This window comes from Carassius auratus, chromosome 10, assembly GCF_003368295.1.
Source record: "Carassius auratus strain Wakin chromosome 10, ASM336829v1, whole genome shotgun sequence".
In the NCBI taxonomy this organism is placed as follows: Eukaryota; Metazoa; Chordata; class Actinopteri; order Cypriniformes; family Cyprinidae; genus Carassius; species Carassius auratus.
This window is the reverse complement of record NC_039252.1, coordinates 14,725,023-14,745,872: the sequence shown is the minus strand read 5'-3', so window position 1 is coordinate 14,745,872 and position 20,850 is coordinate 14,725,023. Positions and strand designations below refer to the sequence as shown.

The window sequence follows — 20,850 nt, the reverse complement described above, 5'->3', positions numbered from 1 at the left end:
CCTGGCTTACACATAACATACTAATATGCTTTTAATATCCAAATCCGTTAAAGGATTTTTAGGCTGCATTAATTAGGTAAACCGGAACCGCAAACAGTTCACATAACATGTACCTTCTACATCATTAGAAGAATGGCATCTACGCTAATATTTGTCTGTTTCTCTCTTGTTCCGAGGTCACCTTGGCCACCAGATCCAGTCTGTGTCCAGATCAGAGGGTCACTGCAGTCACCCGGATCCAGTACGTATCCAGACCAGATGGTGGATCAGCACCTAGAAAGGACTTCTACATCCCTGAAAGACAGCGGAGACCAGGACAACTAGAGCCCAAGATACAGATCCCCTGTAAAGACCTTGTCTCAGAAGACCACCAGGACAAGACCACAGGAAACAGATGATTCTTCTTCACAATCTGACTTTGCTGCAGCCTGGAATTGAACTACTGGTTTTGTCTGGTCAGAGGAGAACTTGCGCCCCAACTGAGCCTGGTTTCTCCCAAGGTTTTTTTCTCCATTCTGTCACAGATGGAGTTTCGGTTCCTTGCCGCTGTCGCCTCTGGCTTGCTTAGTTGGGGTCACTTCATCTACAGCGATATCATTGACTTGATTGCAAATAAATGCACAGACACCATTTAACTGAACAGAGATGACATAACTGAATTCAATGATGAACTGCCTTAACTATCATTCTGCATTATTGAGACACTGTTTTCCAAATGAATGTTGTTCAGTGCTTTGACGCAATGTATTTTGTTTAAAGCACTATATAAATAAAGGTGATTGATTGATTGACTCTTCCAGGAACTCCAGGGTCAAGGTCAACAGCGTGCCATGGTTAGCAATGGTCAGCATGAACTGATTTTCATCCACTAGGCAGATCTCCTCGATCTCTGAAGCACAGTAGATGTCATTGAGGAAGAAAGACTGACCCAAGACTCATGTTCGTTCGGCTGAGGTCACATGCACTGCTGTACTCTCCACCTGGAGCAAAGACAGAAGTATACATATTGTGTCAAAACAAAAAAAGGTGAAACCGAGCTGTAAGAAGAGGTGTTCATCTTTTTTCACACACCTTAATGGACATTTTGCTGTCTTTATGGGCCAGTTTTAAGGCATTGTGAAAGACCTTCAGGTCTTCCTCCAGTGCAAGAGTAGCTGCCGGAAGCTTCTTTTGCACAGTGTGACGGTTTGGGCGGGGCCGAGAGACGTGGGAACAGGAGCGAGGCCGGTGGAGTGATTGGAAATGAGCGACACCTGCTCGACCCACCGATCTCGAGTCCCATGGAGGATATGGAGGGATATAAAACCAGAGCAACGACAGTGATGGACGAGAGAGGACCACGCCTGGATTTCAGTTTGTGTTTGGTTTTTATTTGTGCGCGTCAGTCGTCTGTGAGGGGCTGACGTGCTGTTTTGTCTTTATTTTGTAATTAAAGTTTGATTTGATTGTCTGCCGGTTCACGCCTCCTTCTTCCCGTGATCATAGAGTTTTAATTTGTTACACACAGGTTCCACATACTCAACCAGCTGTGAGGGCAAGTCAATGAACAGTAACTTCTTGCTGCTTTTGAGACCTGTCAGCAGTCTCTCATGGTACATGGTGTATTCTCGAACCCATGTGTTACAGTTATAGATGTAGATGGCGGCCACATTCTCGTAAGCAAATCCTGGAAAAACAACAAATAATTTGGAGAGGAAGTCTGTCTTGAAGCGGTTGCTCGAACCAGCATGTGTCATGTCCACTACAAGCTCATTTGATTTGGCGTGGTATGGTTAGAGTGTGAGAAGGAGATGGTATAGGAGTAAGTCCCCATTAATCTGTCCCGTCTTGAAACCTATGAGAAGGAGGAAAACAGACAAAATGTAAACAAAGTAATGCAAACCCATCGAATGCTGTTATTATCAGATAGACCAAGCCATCCTTGAGAATTTTCAACTGTCATAAAAGCTTAAAGGTTATAAAAACAGACTAAATGTCAAAACAAACTGAAAACATGGGCGAATTCCCCATGACATACACTGGTTTATGATTTACAAAAAAAAGCAATCTAATAAGGTCTTTGTGCATATAACTAGCCTTAAATAAATGTGACAAAATTCACAATTCACAGCGGTTCATGTGCATGTCTAACATAAGAGTCCAAACAGAAGTGAAACAACAGACAGGAAACTCATCGGTGGTTAATGAGTGTTCAGTTTTAAAATTACCACTTCTCAAAAAAAGCTCTAGTGCTGAAATTTACAGTGTGCATACACTCACACAGAGACGTTCAAGCTCTTCAGACAACAGTACCTCAGAACAAACCAGTAACAGACCGAAAAGGTAAGAAACCATTTTTTTTTTTATTTATGAGGATCAAGCTCCTCAATTTCATTTCAGTAATTTCATGAAATAATGACCCAAAGTCTTACAAAAATTAATGAATGTTTATAAATTATATATACAAATATATATAGTTCCTAATATAATAAGTTTCATGATACACACTATGGATATCTCAAAAACTAATGAAAATTTGTACATTTAAAAGATGCATTCTATATGAAGAACTAAACAAGAAAAAAATATGTACACATATGCTGTATATATATTGAACTGAATATATACATTTATAAATTTTATACATACACGAACATCTGCATAATAAGATTTACACACTTGTTTTTGTCATGCTCCATTATTGTCACCAATGTCTGAATTACATTAATTGAATTACATTTAATTTTAGATATTAATTTCTAGAAAAATGGTAAGTATATATAAATAATGCAAAACAATAAAAATGAACAGAAAGTAAAAATAAAATAAAATAAAATCCTTTCCTTTCTCTTATGTCTTGCAGAACCATGATAAGTCCCAGAACAGTTTGTTTTGTGTATTTTGCATTGCTCTTCGGATCAGCGCATGCTGATGGCCCAGAAAATGAAATCACCACCACCAACACAACGGCCCAAGAAGGCGACAATAATAGTGTGAAAACAGAAAGCACATCTATAACAATGATCACAAATGTGTCCTTGACAACATTCAATAATAACAGAGATTCATCAAAACTAAACAATGCAATGGAAATATCTTTAGATAAATTCTGCACTCCGGCCACTCCTAAACCTGAGGATGGACACTGTATTTTCTTTCTTCCAACTCATAAACACAGCCTGCCACTGATTGTGGGCTGTTTGGTATTGTTGCTGACCACGCTGATATGCGCCTGTCAGGTTTGTCACCTGAGAGGAATTATCTCTAGTCTCCAGTCTCGTTACGACAGCATTGACCGACATGCCAGAAGAGAGAAGAGTGAATCACCATGCCGGGATGAATGCCAAGTGGACAGGCATCCAACTGAGACCTGCTTCATGCTATCAGAGGTCACCACAGCACAAGAGGAGCGTGAAGAGGATCAGGAGAACAAGACTGAGGGAAGGAATGACAGATCAGCCCAGCACTGAGCCGCCTGTGATGGACCCGAATGGAGACATCACCCAAGAGAACAGTCCTGAGTCTGATGCTAAAGCACCAGAGAGCTCCGACACAGGGGAGTGATCACGAGCAGACACTTAAACTGGTATCACAACTCCCCCTGGCGGCATTTCAAGTCTGCACCTGCTTAAGCTTTAACTGTTATCTACTGCATATGTCTGAGATATGAAAGTATACAATTCTACTGTATTCTATAGTTAAATTCTAGAAGTATAAAATTCTGAAAATACTGCAATTAAGCCTGTCACTCTCCACATTGTCTCGCTTTATTTTAGCCTATAACAATATTATATGACCATGTTTCATATGTGTGTGCATTTAAGTTGTCTTTATTGTAAATAATACATCTGTATTTTGTTGTCACTTAAAAAAAAAATCTTTAAACATCCTTAAAAATATATATATACTTGACAAAAAAAAGTGTGACAATAAGTTGGAATATATCTATTTGATTTCGTTTTTTATTTTTAAAACTACAACAAAATATCATGTTTTTAAAATATTTTTTATCTGAAGTCAATCAGATTCATCCAATTATACAATTAAACTTATCTTGTTTTAAGGATGTTCAAATATTTTTAGTAAAAAAAAAAAACTGATTAGAAAATGACTAAAATGAATGTGTTTTTAAAAATAAAACTATTCTGTGTCTTTATTTTGAACCTTGAAACTAGACACGACTTGGTGTTTCTCATCTGGATCAAAACTAAATTAGATTAATCAATTAGATTTTATTTTGCTGTTTAGGAACAGCCTAGAAATGGTAAGATACTATACATTTCGTCAAAGAACCTTCATTGTTTGAGTGTAATTTTGTAAAAAAAAAAATCAGCTAGAAACCTTTAAAGAGAAGTAATCATTACACTGAAGAAATAAAGCTGATATATTTACAGTTCTTCCAGTATTTTTATCACTGATCATGGTTAAAAATAAATAATAATAAAGAATAAAATATATAAACACACACACGCATTGATTGTGTCCATTTAATAAATTCGTAATTAATAAGTTATATTATACATACTCTTTTGGTTTCTGTACTCAATATTATTTTTTTTTACAAATGCAATAAAAATATCAGTATCAGTACTAGGTATCGGAAAGTACCAAAAATAAAAGTATTGGTATTGGGCGAGTACTGGAAAAAGTGGTATTGGTGCACCCCTAAACACAATCACAGCACACAAAAACAAACAAATATACAATCCTCTGCAAGTGAAGTCCCATACAAGTTTCCCGTTGGTAAAGAACACATCAACTCAAGCTCCCACAGATGGAGTGTGATCATCTCAAACCTTTCCACTCTCCACAGAAAAGCTCATTATGATGTTCACTCCAAACCCAAAGCCTTCTGAAAAACATATTCATACCAAAAAAAAAAAAAAAAAGAGTATACGTCATGTGGCATTGACCATTAACCAAAGACCTCCAGCTGACTTTGCTTTTTGCCTTGCTCACATCAAAAACCCTGTGATCTACTAAAGCACATGCCACAGAATCATTGGGAACTGAGTGAGGATTTGAGAACTAAGGGAAGAAACTAGTCAGCACATGTAAAATAAGAGCTGAGAGCAGATGGATTTAACCAAATTGTCTGACTATGCATAATCAGAATAACAAGATTCATAAAATTAGAACTTTTTTTTCTGCAAGAAATTGTGTTCATTTTAGAATTTTCCCAAGTTGGAATTAGTATTGTTCATCATACTTCATCCCAGTAATTTAAAACTCAGAAAAAAACATATTCAGACCTGAATCACAGGTTAAGTGTTGCTTAATGAATGAAGAAAGAAAGAAAACATGAAAGAGGGAGGTGGAGAGAGCAGAAAAGAAAAAAGCAGAGGAAATGGATGCTGAATGAGGGAACCCTAAAGAGGAAACAGAGATGTCAGCACTTCCTCTCTCTCTTTTTTTGTACCAGGACGTAGACTCTACTTCATCTCTCTTCCTTGCCTCTCTCTTTCCTCTGCTATCATAGTGATCCCAGAAAGACACCCGCACTGAGAAAGATGGGATTTGGATTTTACTGCAGCATAAAACAAGAATAGCATAAAAAAATAAGAGATCAGAGTTGTTAATCTGAAGATCAAGTAGGAAAAAAAAAGAAGTGAGGGATGGAGAGAAACTGAAACACAGAAAGGGGACAGGGAAAACAAGCACATGTGATGTCAAGAAGGCAAGTGATTCACAAAGCAGCAAGGTTTGCCTGAGGAAGGATTAGACTCACAATCACACATTTTCAGGTTGTGTGGCATTATATGAACAAGCTTTTATGCAAATGATATATAAGCGCTGCTTTTTCTAAGCGTGTGCTTAGAAAGTCAAGCAGAACTAGGAGCAGGCAAATCTGCAGAACCACTACATGAAGACCTTCACATCTCTGATGTACGATTGCATGTGTAACACTGATTGTCAATCTCAGAATTTATGCCATTTTTATCATTTATACTATATTCAAATTGACAAAAGTTCAGACTCATAGTCATTAGTTGCTATCAGATAAACTATAGTGAGATTCACAGAGGTCAGACACTTTTATACCATTATAATCTGACACAAATTGCTTTGCTCATTATAGTCAGACTAGTTTGCATCACTTGCATTAATCAGACTTATTGTCATCAGGCCTAATCAGAAACTTAATATTATCAGATTTAGACTTACCATAAAATAACTTTGGATGCATCCTGCATACAGCATGTAGCAATCAAACAAGCATTCAGCAAAAAAACTAAATCTCTTGCAACTGTCTACAGAAACACAATGAAGATGCCCATGTGTGCAGCGATGTCCTGCATGCTCTTGCTGTGGCTTACGTGTACTCATGTACATGCAGGGTGTCCCAGTGTTTGTTGCTGTAGTGAGAGCCATCGGACAGTTGACTGTTCCTGGAGGTGGGTTAGGCATTTGCCTATTGGCCAGCAGCAAAACATTCAATCCCAATTCAATCAACCTGACCCACAACCGGCTATTTGACCTGCATCACCACTTTAGCTCTTTCACACATCTGCGCATCCTTGACATCACCTATAACCTTCTACTTAATTTCCCAGCCTCACTGCCACGGGCATTATAGGAAAACAACTTCTCAAGAAACTGTCTGTGTGCACTTAACAAAGATGATACAGCGTACCAGTGGAACCTCAGAGTTCTGGACCTGTCCGTCAATAAGCTGGAGCGTGTGTTCTTCATCAAAACACACTCCCAAACCTGAAGGCTCTCAATATTAGTCATAACAAGTTCTGGATGCTACATACCAACAGCACGTCCTGATTTTGCCAAGTCCGATGTGTTCCTAGGTCAACATATTTTGTTGACCCTGGAACAACATTTTACTCCAAAAATATATTCTTAACCATATCCCTACACCTAAACCTAACCTTAACCATGAGTAATCCCTAAAATCAGAGGAAATAATAGATGAATGACACTGATGTACAAGCACCAAACACTTATTTTATGCATAAACTTCACAAAATCTATAAACTGGTTCTTCAAATCTGATTGTTTAATCACAATGTTGTTCCAGGGTCAACAACGATGTTGTCCCAGGAACATGTCTCACTTGGTAAAATCAGGTTAGGCCATACCAACATGCCCCAAAACCTGGAGGACACTCTGGTCCAGATTCTGCCAGGGTCCCTGAAATATTGTTTATGCTTTATGAAAATATAAAAAAATAAGTAAGATGGCCAGTATAGTGCACAACCATGCACAACACAACGAAACTAGCAGAACGCAACAGAAACAAGCCACAACACAACAACCAGCTACTGTACAACAACGAAATTATCAGAACACATCGGAAACAAGCCGCAACGCAAAGGAATGAGCACAACACCGCAAAATTAGCACAAAATGTTTACTAGCAGGGGTTAATCACTGATGGAAACCAGCCAAACTTTCCCCACTTGGCTACAACAACATATTACTTGTCCATCCATAGTCAAAACAAATTCCATTTGAATGTCATTTAAAAAAAAAAGAAGTTTTGCTTAAAGTAATAAATCAGTCACCATAATGACTAGAAAATGACCTGCCAAGTTCCAAAAAACAACTGACAAACATTATGCTTGATTCAAGATGGTCTACCAGCACCTTCCGCTCCAAAACAGCTGATAATCCATCCACAAACATGTAGCTTTAAACCTGATGGTAACAGGATTTTCCAGCTGGGAAAGCAGGTTTTATTTTTCTCACATCAGACTTTCATTATCACGGTTGACTCTTCTGACAGAACATAAAACCTTTAGAAAGCCTGTTATTACTAATAGCAGTGATAAACTGTTAAATCAGGTTACCCAGTTATATAGGAATATAGACCTAACTATATGTTGGAAATCTTTTGTTGTAAACCCAGCGACTCAAGCCAGTCTTCCAATTGTCACCATGATACCCCATGAAAAGCAAACAAACTATTTGTTAAACAAAGGGAAATCTTGTCAGCATTAACTTTCCATCACTGACCCTCCTTTTTGAAGAACCATGTGACTTCTTCCACTGGTGCCTTATTAAAAGCGCCAGCATGTGTTTAGAGACACTGCACATCACCACTCGCAGAGATAAAACATCAGAATCATTTAGGTGGACCACCGCCGGTGAGTACCCAGGGAACATTCTAAACACTGTTCTATGCTCTAAATTATTTCTTTGGACTGATGTTCACAAATTAAAATTCAATTCCGAATGATACTCAACCTCTATAAACATAAATTAATCATGTATTTAAAAAAACTTCTCATATTTATTAAACATCATTATGCAGCTAATAAAAAAGAAGTGTTTGTACTTCTATACTGATCAGATTTTTGTGTTATATTCTTCTCAGATCAGAGATATGGCTCTAAAAGTGGACATGTATGTGGTTCTGCTTGTTGTGATGTTCGGATGTATGCAGGTCCTTAGTCAAGACACTACTACTATTACTCCGTTTAACACCACTACTACCACCACCGCCAAAAACAACGGTGCTAATGGGAACAATGGGAACCAGAATCCAAACAGCGCAATTTCAGTCAGCACCTCTACCAGCACCTCGTCCAGCACCTCGTCCAGCATCTCGTCCAGCACCTCGTCCAGCACCTCCACCAACAAGAATGGGACTATGAACAACACCACATCACCCAGCTCCAAAAACAACACACTCCAGACTCCTAAAGGGCCAAGTGTCAGCGCCCTCATCGGCAGTTCCTCCACTTCCTCCACGACCAGCTGCTGCAAACTTCTGCTGCTTCTGTTCATGACTTTGAGCTTTCTACAGATGATACAGTGACCATCAACCTCCCTTATGCTTTGAAGGCAGACAATAATATGAGACTCTTTTGAGACTTAATAGTCTTTCTGAAATGCTATGGAAGTTTCGTAGAGGTTATACAGCTTGTAACAAACACCTTTTTGCTTAACAGTAGAGAAACATATTTCAAATATGAAAAATGTTTGTACTATTCACAACCATTATTAAACAAGCAGTTTTTTATTTATTTATTTATTTATTTAAAATGCTTTAATATCTGCATAATTTAATCAAAAGAATGTAAAACTATGAATCTGTAAGTTGTTGTTAATTAACTAATTGTTTTTAGAAGCAATAAATCTTTGAACAAAAGAACAACATGTGCCTTTGTAATTTTTTATTTGGACCAATGAGTATCTTCAACAGGTTTGTGTTCTGGGGGACCCAGGTAAGCAAGCAGGGTGGCCATCTTAACAAAGTGTCTCTTTCCAACTGCTTTATGATCCCTGGAGTTTGGAAAAGTATTCTCTGATTAACTGAAACTTCAATGAGGATTTGAAAAAAATGTAAGAAATAAAAAGTATGCTTGCATTACAATATTTTACTGTTGTATTAATACAATGACCCTGTCATTCAAAGTGATGAATAATAATTTTTACAACAAAACAGCTGTCCCCTGTATTTAACCAATAAAAATAGGATCAGAGAGAAACAAGTTTAGAAAAGAGAGAAAAAAAAATGCAAATCAGTTACTAACCAAATACAGACATTTGAATGTGCACAATTTCAAGAATCTAAACACCCGCCATTTTCACTTCCAATAACAGTCTTTCTGATACTGACCGCATGAGCTGGATGATAACACAAGCCTTTCACAGATCTGCTCACCTGTATCTTGACAAATACTGGCTGATTTTCTCTTGGTTGTTCCACAGCAGCCTGTGTAGGGTCAAAACATTCCCATCACTAATGAAGGACGAGCTGTGGTTGAGAGAGTAACTCGCCGGGCAGTCAGAGGCAATGTCCAGCAAAAATCTAAGAAAACACAAAGTTTAAACATACCCTTCAGGAGGCTCTATATCCTGAAGATCGCTAAATGCTTTCTTACCTTCTGGCTGCATTAAATTACTCTTTACTATGTCATTAAACAGCCTCATGTGTTCCTCTTTTGTGAACAAAAGAAACTTACTTTCTAGGATCTGTGGACAGTTGCCCAATGAAATATGAGTCTTTATAAGACAAAAACTCAAAATCTTTACGTTTTATACACTGCTGTTTTTCATAATATAGGATCTTTCATCATCCATCCATTAAAGCAATAAAATAAAAGTGACGTGACATTCAGCCAAGTATGGTGACCCATGCTCAGAATTCGTGCTCTGCATTTAACCCATCCAAAGTGCACACACACAGCAGTGAACACACACACACACTGTGAACACACACCCGGAGCAGTGGGCAGCCATTTATGTTGCGGCGCCCTCAGTCGTGGTATTGCCGGCCCGAGACTCAAACCCACAACCTTAGGGTGAGGAGTCAAACTTTCTAACCACTAGGCCACAACTTCCCCATCAAAGCCATGCCCTGCAGTGATTTAACAACTATTAAGTGGGTTTTAGTCATTATTGCTATCATTCTAATCACTTATCGATTAAATAAACTCTGCTTGATGGTTAGTCAGTTGACTTTCCAGGTCATGGACTTGGTTCTGACCTAGCAGACTTTTCTGGACCAGCGTCGAAGCAGCAAAATCCAACTTGGCCAACATTAGCGGGTACAACCTGTTTTCCAGCATGGACAACTTTTATAAAAGAAGTATTAGTTTCCCCTTTGACATGAGTTTAAGGGCCCTTTCTATCCTAGGTGGAGGCTTTTTTGTCGAAAATTCCAGTCTCAAATAGAGAGACTATAGAAATACACTGGAACGTGAAAGAAGGATTTTATGGCTGAGGTAACACATGCCATTTCATTAGGATAGTTCCAGTCCAGAACCAATATTCATCATCACATTAATCTACAGCATCTGAACATGTTGGAGTCAAATCATGTTAAATAATTTTTATTGGAGGTGTACTTGATCATATGATGATATCTGTTGAGTAACTGGATAACATGAGGTTCTGTGAGGGAACTATCACAAGCACAAGAGGCTTTAGAGTTAAAGTCAGGAAGCAGTTTGAAGCCGTTAAACGTCCAATGATGGCGGAGGTCTTCACCAGTGACCTTTAAGAGTGTTAGAGAAGAAAAACCGGAACAGCAAAGCATTTAAAGCGGCACTAGTACAGAAAAATGGGTTTTATTCTGAATAAACGTTTCAGGTTGAACATTTCAGTGTAAAATCATTCTGGGATTCAATAAGGAGTGAAGTTCGTTACCAAATTACATAACCCACAATGCACCACTGCATTCAAAGCCTTGAGAATTTCCAACCCTCAGTGCTGAGAGTGTCAGCACATGGCAAGATGATGGCAATTCTTGATTTTTCTTGGTTCTGGTGCTAAAATATACGTTCAGTACGTTCTAATAATCAGGAAATCAGTAATGCAGGCCAGAGGTGCACAAGAGTCTCAGATTAATGAAGTGAATCGAGACAGCAAGCAGATACATACACCATTCACACTTACTGCTTTCCTCAATTCCTTACTGAGAAATTATCAAATTTTAAGGCAGAAATCTAAGAATGGTTTCATAAACTATTTACACAAATTTGGTCTTCTCATCATATACACAGGAACTAATGTCAAATATGTACAGTATTTGAAATAATCTATTGCATCTAATTACATTTTTCTGAGCTTATATATGATCAATTGTGCACAAATAAGAATAGAACATCAATTTTGATTTCATGTTGGCTTTAAACCGTTCAATTAAACAGTCTGTCTCCACAGCAAAACTGTAGCATATCTGACGTTAGTAATATCATCACACAGATTAACACAGGGATACAGACATACAGCGAAACAAGGAATCACCTCAGAGGTTTCCTCAACCTCACCTGAAAGAGACCGTGACAGACGCTGTGGAGCTGAGGTGAAAACTCGCCAGATGAGCTGATTATGGCCTGAAAGAAGTGACCGGTCATCTGTAACAGATTACGCTGGTTCTGCAGGAATCTTATCATCTCCAACCAGAATCTAAACATCACATAGGCATGTTTGCTGTATTTAATAGATAATACAATACTGTTGAAACAACACAGAAATAAAAGAGTTTATCACATAAAAATGGCCTTAAATTCAAACACTGAAATATATTTACATCCCAATTCATTATTAATATGCTGACACAAGCTGAGTAGGAAAATACTGAACCACATTGGTCTGTATTAACCACAGAAGAACACAGTGTGGTCAGTGCAAACCAGTTGGCAAGTGAACCTCTATTTAAATTAGTCTGTGGTCAGTTCTCTTTTACTTTGCATAGCTTTGTACATGGTTTTGGGATGACAACATGTTTTACAATCTGTCCATGATGCTTCTTCCTAATTTGCCTAGCTTTTATCAAGTGTCAGGTGAATTTGCACTGACAGACCAGTTGTGACTGACTGATTTAAAGGTTTGTTCGGACAGATACCTGGTGGGATAGACCTCCAAGCCCAGTCTCTGCCCATGATCACTGCCCTGAGCAATGGCTCCAACAGCTTCTGCAAATATGAGGCCCCATACACATGGAAAATGAGTTTCCATGAGTTCCCAAGAGGGAAATTCACAACTAAATTACTCGGGATCATTTGCATGATCATTTGACTTCAGAGCACGCCAGGGGAACCTTAAAGCATGCACCTTAAAGCAGAACGTCATGATTTTGCTGGCCAGGCTGTTTGTATGGAATCTGCCCATATTCCACAGAAGCTGATACAGGAGATACCTTGAATCAAAGAGAGTTACCGGAACACATGCCAATTCATCCTGAAAAGACCAAAGTTCAATATAAATTCCACACACTACTCAAACTTGCATCTCAAAATATGTGTATTTTGCAACGTTTCAGTTCTTTGACCTTCTTTAGGCTTACAATGTGCAAAATAACTTTTATTAATTTTTTTTATAAAATGGTAATAATAGTTACTAATAATGCATTTTCTCATTTCATACTATTAATAATACTTTAAGAAGTTCAATCAAAAAATTATATATATTTTTTTTTATTAAAACAGTGTTTGTCAGGTCAAAACTTTTAAAGGGGGATGTGGGATGACTTAAAAGTATTTAAATTAAAAAGATTAGAAAGATTAAAATAATTTAACTGTAACTGAAATAAAAATGCTAGATAAAATAATTTTTTTTCCCTCTGAAAAAGTATTGTTAATATTAAAGATCATATATTTTTTGAAACCTTTGCCATCACAAAATATGAAATGTGCTTAATTTATAATTTAATATATCAATACTCCAAGATAAAAATTTATGGAAAATATAAATAAATAAAAAAGTTAAACCCAAACACCGAAATAGAATGAGAATTGTAATATAGAAGGTTGAATAGTTAAGTAAAGGAAAAGACCAGAACACAATTAATAGGTAAATTAGCTTTAAAAAGGAAAAAGAACATTGCCAAATCAGTATGCAAATAATAATTGATGGTTAGATTTTGACTTGCAAACATATTATTGTATGTCAATGGGAGATTCTCAAGCTTGAGAGATTCTCAATGTTTCATTTCAAAGTTGATAAAAATTTGTATTAAAAAAGTAACAAAAAAAGTGTATTATAAAATATACTGTATTTTGCATACAGAATTTTGAAAAACATTGTTTGAATTATGTCTGTACTATGGGTGTCATTTTCATTTCTAGAATTTTCAAATCTTGCGATATTCGACTGATAGTTGAATCATGTTTGGGGGCGGAGCAAAATACATTGAGTCAAGTCAGACATTCGACAGCCCTAACGTTAACACACAGGGAAAATGTGTAACGAACACCTCACTGATACAAACGGGATAAATATTGTTTTAATGTTTTGATTAAAAGACAGTTAACACTAAACGTTAGCGTACCCTAACAATTAACTTTTTTTATTTATGTACAATTGTGCTCTCATTATAACTTTGCCTAAATGACAGTAGTTTTTAAAGTTCTTCAATTCTGCTTTGAGCTGCGCACGCAAAGTTTTTAATCAATGGGATTAAACTCATAATTTCATATAAAATATATGCTTTGTTATTTACACAACATAACGTTAATATTAAGAAGTATACTGCCCTACAAAGGCAAAGTGCAGTAACTACGCAAACACTGAAACTGAGAAAAATGCCTTTAAAGTTTTTACATCAGCCAGTCAAACATGATGTGGGTAGATTAGTGGCAATACATTCATTTAAAGCCTTTTTTAGGATGACATTTTTAATAGATAAAAACCATAACCATTGATGTGACCTTTGACCAATATAATGCCTCTAAAACTGCACTCTGCCTTTGGATGACCTAACACAATTAAACAATATTGCAAAAGCAAAGTGCAGTATCTACAAACTAAATAAGATAAAATAAAAAAAACGAGTTCATCCAGCTTTCTTTTTGTGTTTCTTACTAAATGTTGATTGTTTTTAATAACTTTAATAGTTTTATTGGTATTTGCATGTTGTGTATGTTAAAATTACTCCGTACTAAGCCTCAATATCATCTTATCACAATGCTCCTTTTACCACATTTTTTTTCTTCTCATTTTATTTAAAAAGTAATTAATTACAGACCAAGTAGTTAAAATTCACAAAATGTCAACTTTTCCTAACAATATAACTAGGGATGCCATAAAGGAAAATAAGGGATAATTGTGATTCTTTATAGGAAAACAAGGGGCAGAATAAAGGATGCTCAAAATATTTGAACCACGTCCATGTCTGCAGGTAAGCATATAAAAGGTGTATGAAAAAAACAAAATAATATATATATATATATATATATATATATATATACATTGTGTGTGTGTGTGTGTGTGTGTGTGTATATATATATATATATATATATATATACATATATTAAAATTTAGCTTAACGTATTTATGTGCAATTATTCTAAAGGGAATTTTAATGTCATACAAAAAATGTCACACACATTACACACAAACCACTTGCCTATGAAATAGGGAAAGAAGTCATCCCTTAAGTAGATTGCATATTTTCTTGCCTAGCTGGATGTTGTGCTCATGATGATCACGTTGCTTGCATTCACCCAAACTGATTTGCCAAAATCAAAACGTCCTGCTAGCTGTGAACAGGGGCAGACTGGACGGCAGAGGATTCAGTATGCTCATAAAGCCTTCCTCGCTGGCTTGACCAAGATGCCCTGATGCTCTGAGCTTTCTTCTGTATGGTTGTCCAGAAGGTTCTTCATGATGGCTATGGTCTGCTCCACAAACTGCGTGTTGGTCTCATTAATCGTCACCTTACCATGTGAGCACAGAGACATAAGTACCTATGACATTTGATGCAAGTGACATCCAACCAGCTTATAAAGATGTCACATGGCTTCATAAGATTTCCACTGTACACATACACCATGATAAGCTGTCTCAACCTGGGCCCTGGGCATCAAAGAATCTGCTGAGAAACAGCATGGGATATAGTGCTGGACAGAGCTCAAGCCCCACCAGGTCTTTGACTTAAGTGCGGATCTGATGGCCCTTTTCATGATTGTACACCATCAGCGACAGAAGACGGTCCAGAAACCTGCTCAGGGGTGTCTCTGGCTTCCCCTCACATGAGGCCATGGACACCATGAAGCCTTTGTGATCATTCAGGCTGCCAATGGGAGGACTGTAGGTGGGCAGAATAGATTTGCTGCAGACACACACCACCCAACGCACACGGGAAAAATACAATTGTAAAAATACAATTCTAATATTCTAACATTTAAATGTATTTTCTTTTTATAATTTTTTAATGAATTTTCTATATTTTTAAACCTTTAATCAGCAAGCTTTTATTTTGTTGGGTTGCAAAATCATATTTGTATCTGTTAGTGTGTGTGTGTTTAAACTTAATCTGACAAAAAATATATACTGAATTAAACTTAATTTTTAAATAAGTCTCAGTTAATACAATAATAACTGATCTGTGTAAAAAATAAAAAATAAAAAAAAAATTCTAATAGGTCCAAAAATTATATATTTTCTAAACTTATAATAAGAATGTTAATAAAATAATGTTTTTTTTTTTTTTTTTTTACAAATAACCTAATGTACAGAAATGTCTGAAACACCCACATGTAGAAAAAAAATCTATTTTCTACTGTAGGGTGAATGACCTGATGGTCTTCTAGTTTCATTTTCAGGTGGCATAAATTGAATTTGGTTGCATGTTCCCATTTGGCATGTGTGTCCTCCCAGGCCTGAAGTGACCAAACAGAGCTGTTAAAACCTGTCATAATGTACATGTTATCTTCAAATTAGACCACAAAATGTTTTTTATTATTTTACACAAACAACCAAAATAGCACGCAAGAACTGAACTGTGAAATCTAACCACTTAGTTTGAAAAACAAATCAAGTTTTGCATATTCTAAAAGGCTCAGGTTCAAAACAATAATGTTGGATAATACAATGGCACACAACCAGGACAATGCAAATGTGTTAGTCAACCAACCAAAGCCATTACTCTCTTCTGTGGAGCCGAACAACCTAGAAAAATAAGAGAACTCACAAAAACTGTGCTGCCCTCTAGAGGCACCTGTAACACCACTCACAAATCGCAAAAAAACAGAGGTATGTGTCTGAAACTGTGCATTTAAACTAGTTTATCAGAGGGTCCTGTAATCATCATGTTACTGACGGATGCAAACACCATGAAACACTCACACAGGTAGTGGAAACAGGACATGTCCACCAGAACTGCCTCCGTGTCTGGACTCCACGGGAACATGTAAAGACAGACCTCCAGCTTGGTCTAGGCCTGCAGGCAGATGGTGATGTGACTGCCTGCTGTGGCCTGATCCTGTACGAGAAGAACGATAAAACAAAGAAATTATGTTTGTCTCTATATAACCAATATTTGTTATTTCATATTTTCAACCTATTTCTATTTTTATTTTTTATTTTATTTCCTGATATCCTTGTTTTTTTTTGCCACACAGCGAAGTCGGGTCAAACACACTGCATTGTCGGATATAGTACAGTAGAGTAGTTTGTTGCACTTAATTTTGCCAATAATAATAATAATAATTATTATTATTATTATAGCATATTGATAATTCATATGAATTGTTTATATATATAGATATATATATATTTTTTTTTTGTATTTTTTTTTTGTACTTCACAAATGGTTGTTTGGATATATACTTAAAGCTTTAGCTACTTTTCCTACTACTAATATTATTATTATTATTATTATTATTATTATTATTATTATTATTCGTACTTCAAACGTGCTTAATAATTTATATGAATTTTTATTTTAAATATAAAAAAATTATTTTTACCCCACACTGTGCAGTTTATTTATATATGCCACACAATTGCTGCTGCTGATAATAATAATAATAATAATAATATTATTATGTTATTATTTGTACTGCATAAGTGCTTAATAATTTATATGAATTTTTATTTTCAGTATTGCTTTTTTATTTGTACCTCAAACTGTGAGTGCAGACTCACTTTGTTCCTGAGAAGAAATGTGTTTGTGCAGGTGAGAATCTTTTGAATCCACTTCAGAATCTCAGTGCTGCTGATCAGCTGCAGACCAAACAGCTTCCTACAGATGAAGAAGAGAGCAGTTCATGAGAACTGATCCAACAACACATACACAATCAACACGGCAAAGTGATGCTACCACAAGCTACCTGATGTCCCAGAAAGTTTTCACAGGAGCGTCTGGGTTCCAAAGCTCGATGCTTTCAGGCTGATGCAGGACCAGAAGAGCCTAAAACAGACACAGATTACGACTGAAAACTTACATATAGACTATCTGAACTCATGCTAGATGCACCAGATACACAGCGAGATTCAATGACCTTACCTCCAAGGCCTCCTGGGAAATATCTCCCATGTTCTCAAGCGGCACAATCTGCACCAGGCCTGTGATGAGATCTGTAGTGCTGCTGTGGACCTCCAGAACCTGTTTACCTAGATTCAGGTTCACAAACACTCCTGTCCTGACATGAATAGTACAGCAGACTCAGAGCATGTCTTTATAAAGCCAAAGAAAGCTAAGTCTCTCCACTCACATGTAGCATCAATTTGGGATCTGCATGGATGAGTTTCACAATCATTTTGTCCTTAAACGTCAAACTCTGAGAAGAAGACAGAAAGAATCAAATTGCCATTACAGGAATAAATTAAATTTTTAAAAGATAAATAAAACAGAAAACAATTATTTTAAATTGTAATACTTCACAATATTACTGTTTCACTGTAGTATCAATCAAAAAATGCAGTCTAGGTGAATATATGAGATATTGTTGAAAAAATTTATAATATTTAAATAAATATATTAAATATGGACATAATAGTAGATTTTATATATATTAAAATATAAAAAGTATAAATATATTATACAAATATAAATATAATGCATTCATTAAGTTTTCATTTTAATTAATGTATCACATGCTGTTCATAAACTTGTAAAATACATTTTATTTACACACAGCCTCCCATTTTATTTTAAGTAGTATTTACACAAATTTCTATCTGTCTCTAGAGTCTTCATGAAACGGATTTAAAAATGCTAAACTGCTGTATTCTTTTCTGAGATGACTGCTTGCCGTTTAATTCATTTATTCTGAAACAGTGATGTTATTGCCTGTTTTGAGAAATTGTATTGTAGCATACTCTATGCTGTTTCACATACTGTACTATGTCTAAAAATAGTAGGACGCATGCAGTAAACTGTGCAGTATGCAAATCTTCTTTTCAGCATGGATCTTAAATCGGAGAAATTCTTCGGGCGTTGCACCGAGATCATCTGGAGGGGTGGTCCGTTGTCACTACTCCATTAAATGATTACAGTGTAGCTAGGTGTAACAATCTGGGCAATAATAATTATAATACTACTACTAAAAATAATAGTAATAATGATGCATGGATTATAATAATTTTGTGTATCATAATGTTTTTGTAATGATACACTTTAAATTGTAATAATCTTTATAATGGAATTATAATGCCAATAAATAATAATAATAATAATAATAATAATAATAATAATAATAATAAACACATGAATTATAATAATACAGTTTATATTATAATAATATTATATTGTTATTAAGGTAATTATCTCTATGTATTCATAATGATATAACAATATAGAAAATAAAATTAAAATAATATAATAAAAACAACTATTATATTGTTATTTTAAATTGTTTTATATGAGCCACACCGCTGTTATTTCTATTATTTCATGTAATAATACTAATACTAATACTAATACTAATAATAATAATAATAATAATAATAATAATAATAATAATAATAATAATAATAATAATAATTCCACCTACCTTCTCTAAATTGTAGATAGCACTCAACTGGGCTGGCTTATTTAAGGCTTTAAATTTAAACACACTTTCTGCAAGAAGAAAAGACTTGACACATTAAAAGAAAAATAGATTATATTTCATATATTATTTCAGAATATTAAAACCTGAGTTTGAGTCAATCAAACCTTGCAGAAGGCGTTTCAATTTACAGCAGTCCACTTTGATGTACTGGATGAGCTCGATGTCGTGCACGTCTACGTTAAAATCAAAGCAAACGGTCAGCTCCTGCAACCTGCAGAAAATCAGAGATAAAAAATCCATTCGTTCCTTCCATCTAATCACAAGGGGTCATGACCTGCTGGAGATAAGGCTGAAGACATGTTGAAATTACTGCAGCTCAGAAAGAACAGAACCCCACAGACTGAGTTCCTCAGCTCTGCCGCGTACTGATTTCCATCACGGTACGTGTGGATGAAATGACACATCACAGGCAATAACTGCTTGATGAGCATCGTCTCATCCAGATGCATGCTGTCCTTTTGTTGCTGGAGAGAAAAAGGGAGTTTACAGGATTGGACACAGGAATTATCAACACCTAGATGTGCATCTTGCTTCAAAATTAAGTTAAAAAGGCAATAATAGCACAATGGTGACAGCTTATGTAGATGAGACACAATCAATGATCTGCAGCCGTCTGCAGACTTCTCCAGTGTGTCCATGATGATAAGCTGGGACAGGTAAAGGTTCTTTGCAGTATCTCCAAATATCCGCTGAAAAAGATAAGAGATAGTAAACTTAGAGAGAGAGACCAGCACATGTGGCACTCTAACAAACAAGAACCATCTTCAACAGTCTAAAACAATTGCTCACAGTAGCTCTTGCATAGGGACCGACCAATATACTTAAAAACCAATATTAATAACTAGACAGTAAGACATAATGTTGACATACTGTAGGGTCATTAACAAAAGTGAAAGTAACAAAAAATATCCATATCTGTTGTCTTTTTATTTAGCAATAACACATTAAATTAATCAAAAGCGACAGTAAAGAGATTGAAAATAAACAAATGAATGCTGTTCTTCCAAAAATGAAAATATCACCGTTTCCAAAAAAATATTCAGCAGCACATCTGCTTTCAACATTAACAATAAAAATAAATGTTTATTGAAAACCGAATCAGCATGTTAAATTGTTATATGAAGGATCACGTGACTCTGAAGCCTGGAGTATTAATGCTAAAAAGTCATATTTGCCATCGCAGGAAAAAAGGACATTTTAAAATGCATTAAAATATAAAACCGTTATTTTAAACATTAATTATCTCTTACAATATTACTGTTTCTACTGTATTTTTAATCAAATAAATGCAGGCTTTTTGAGCATTAGCAACCTGGGAGGATTTGTACCTGGAGATGTTGATCAGACATTCCTTATTGTGTTCTGTGCTGATTTTAGTGTGTGTGTGTTTTACACGCTGACTTTAACAGGAGGCTAAAGACAGCAAACATACACTGTGCTCAGATACAGACATACATGTTCAGAGGATGTTTCAACCGACTTACAGGACAACTCTGAATTAGAGATTTTTTCATTTTATTCTGTTTCTCACATAAACCTATTATGTGACTTCAGAAACAGGGACGTAACAATTAACCAGTTGAAAATCAATTCAAATTCGGTTGAGATGCTAAACAAATGGCGATTC

At 35.9% G+C, this 20,850-nt stretch overlaps 1 long non-coding RNA gene and 1 pseudogene across 1 annotated transcript; one reads left to right on the top strand and one right to left on the bottom strand.

Moving 5' to 3' along the window:
* Positions 1-20,850, bottom strand: part of LOC113109488 (neurofibromin-like) — a 47,817-nt pseudogene that overhangs the window by 20,498 nt on the left and 6,469 nt on the right.
* Positions 2,195-3,843, top strand: LOC113109998 (uncharacterized). The gene is made up of 2 exons (XR_003293034.1): positions 2,195-2,322; positions 2,843-3,843. It is a non-coding gene; the product is annotated as an uncharacterized LOC113109998 (long non-coding RNA).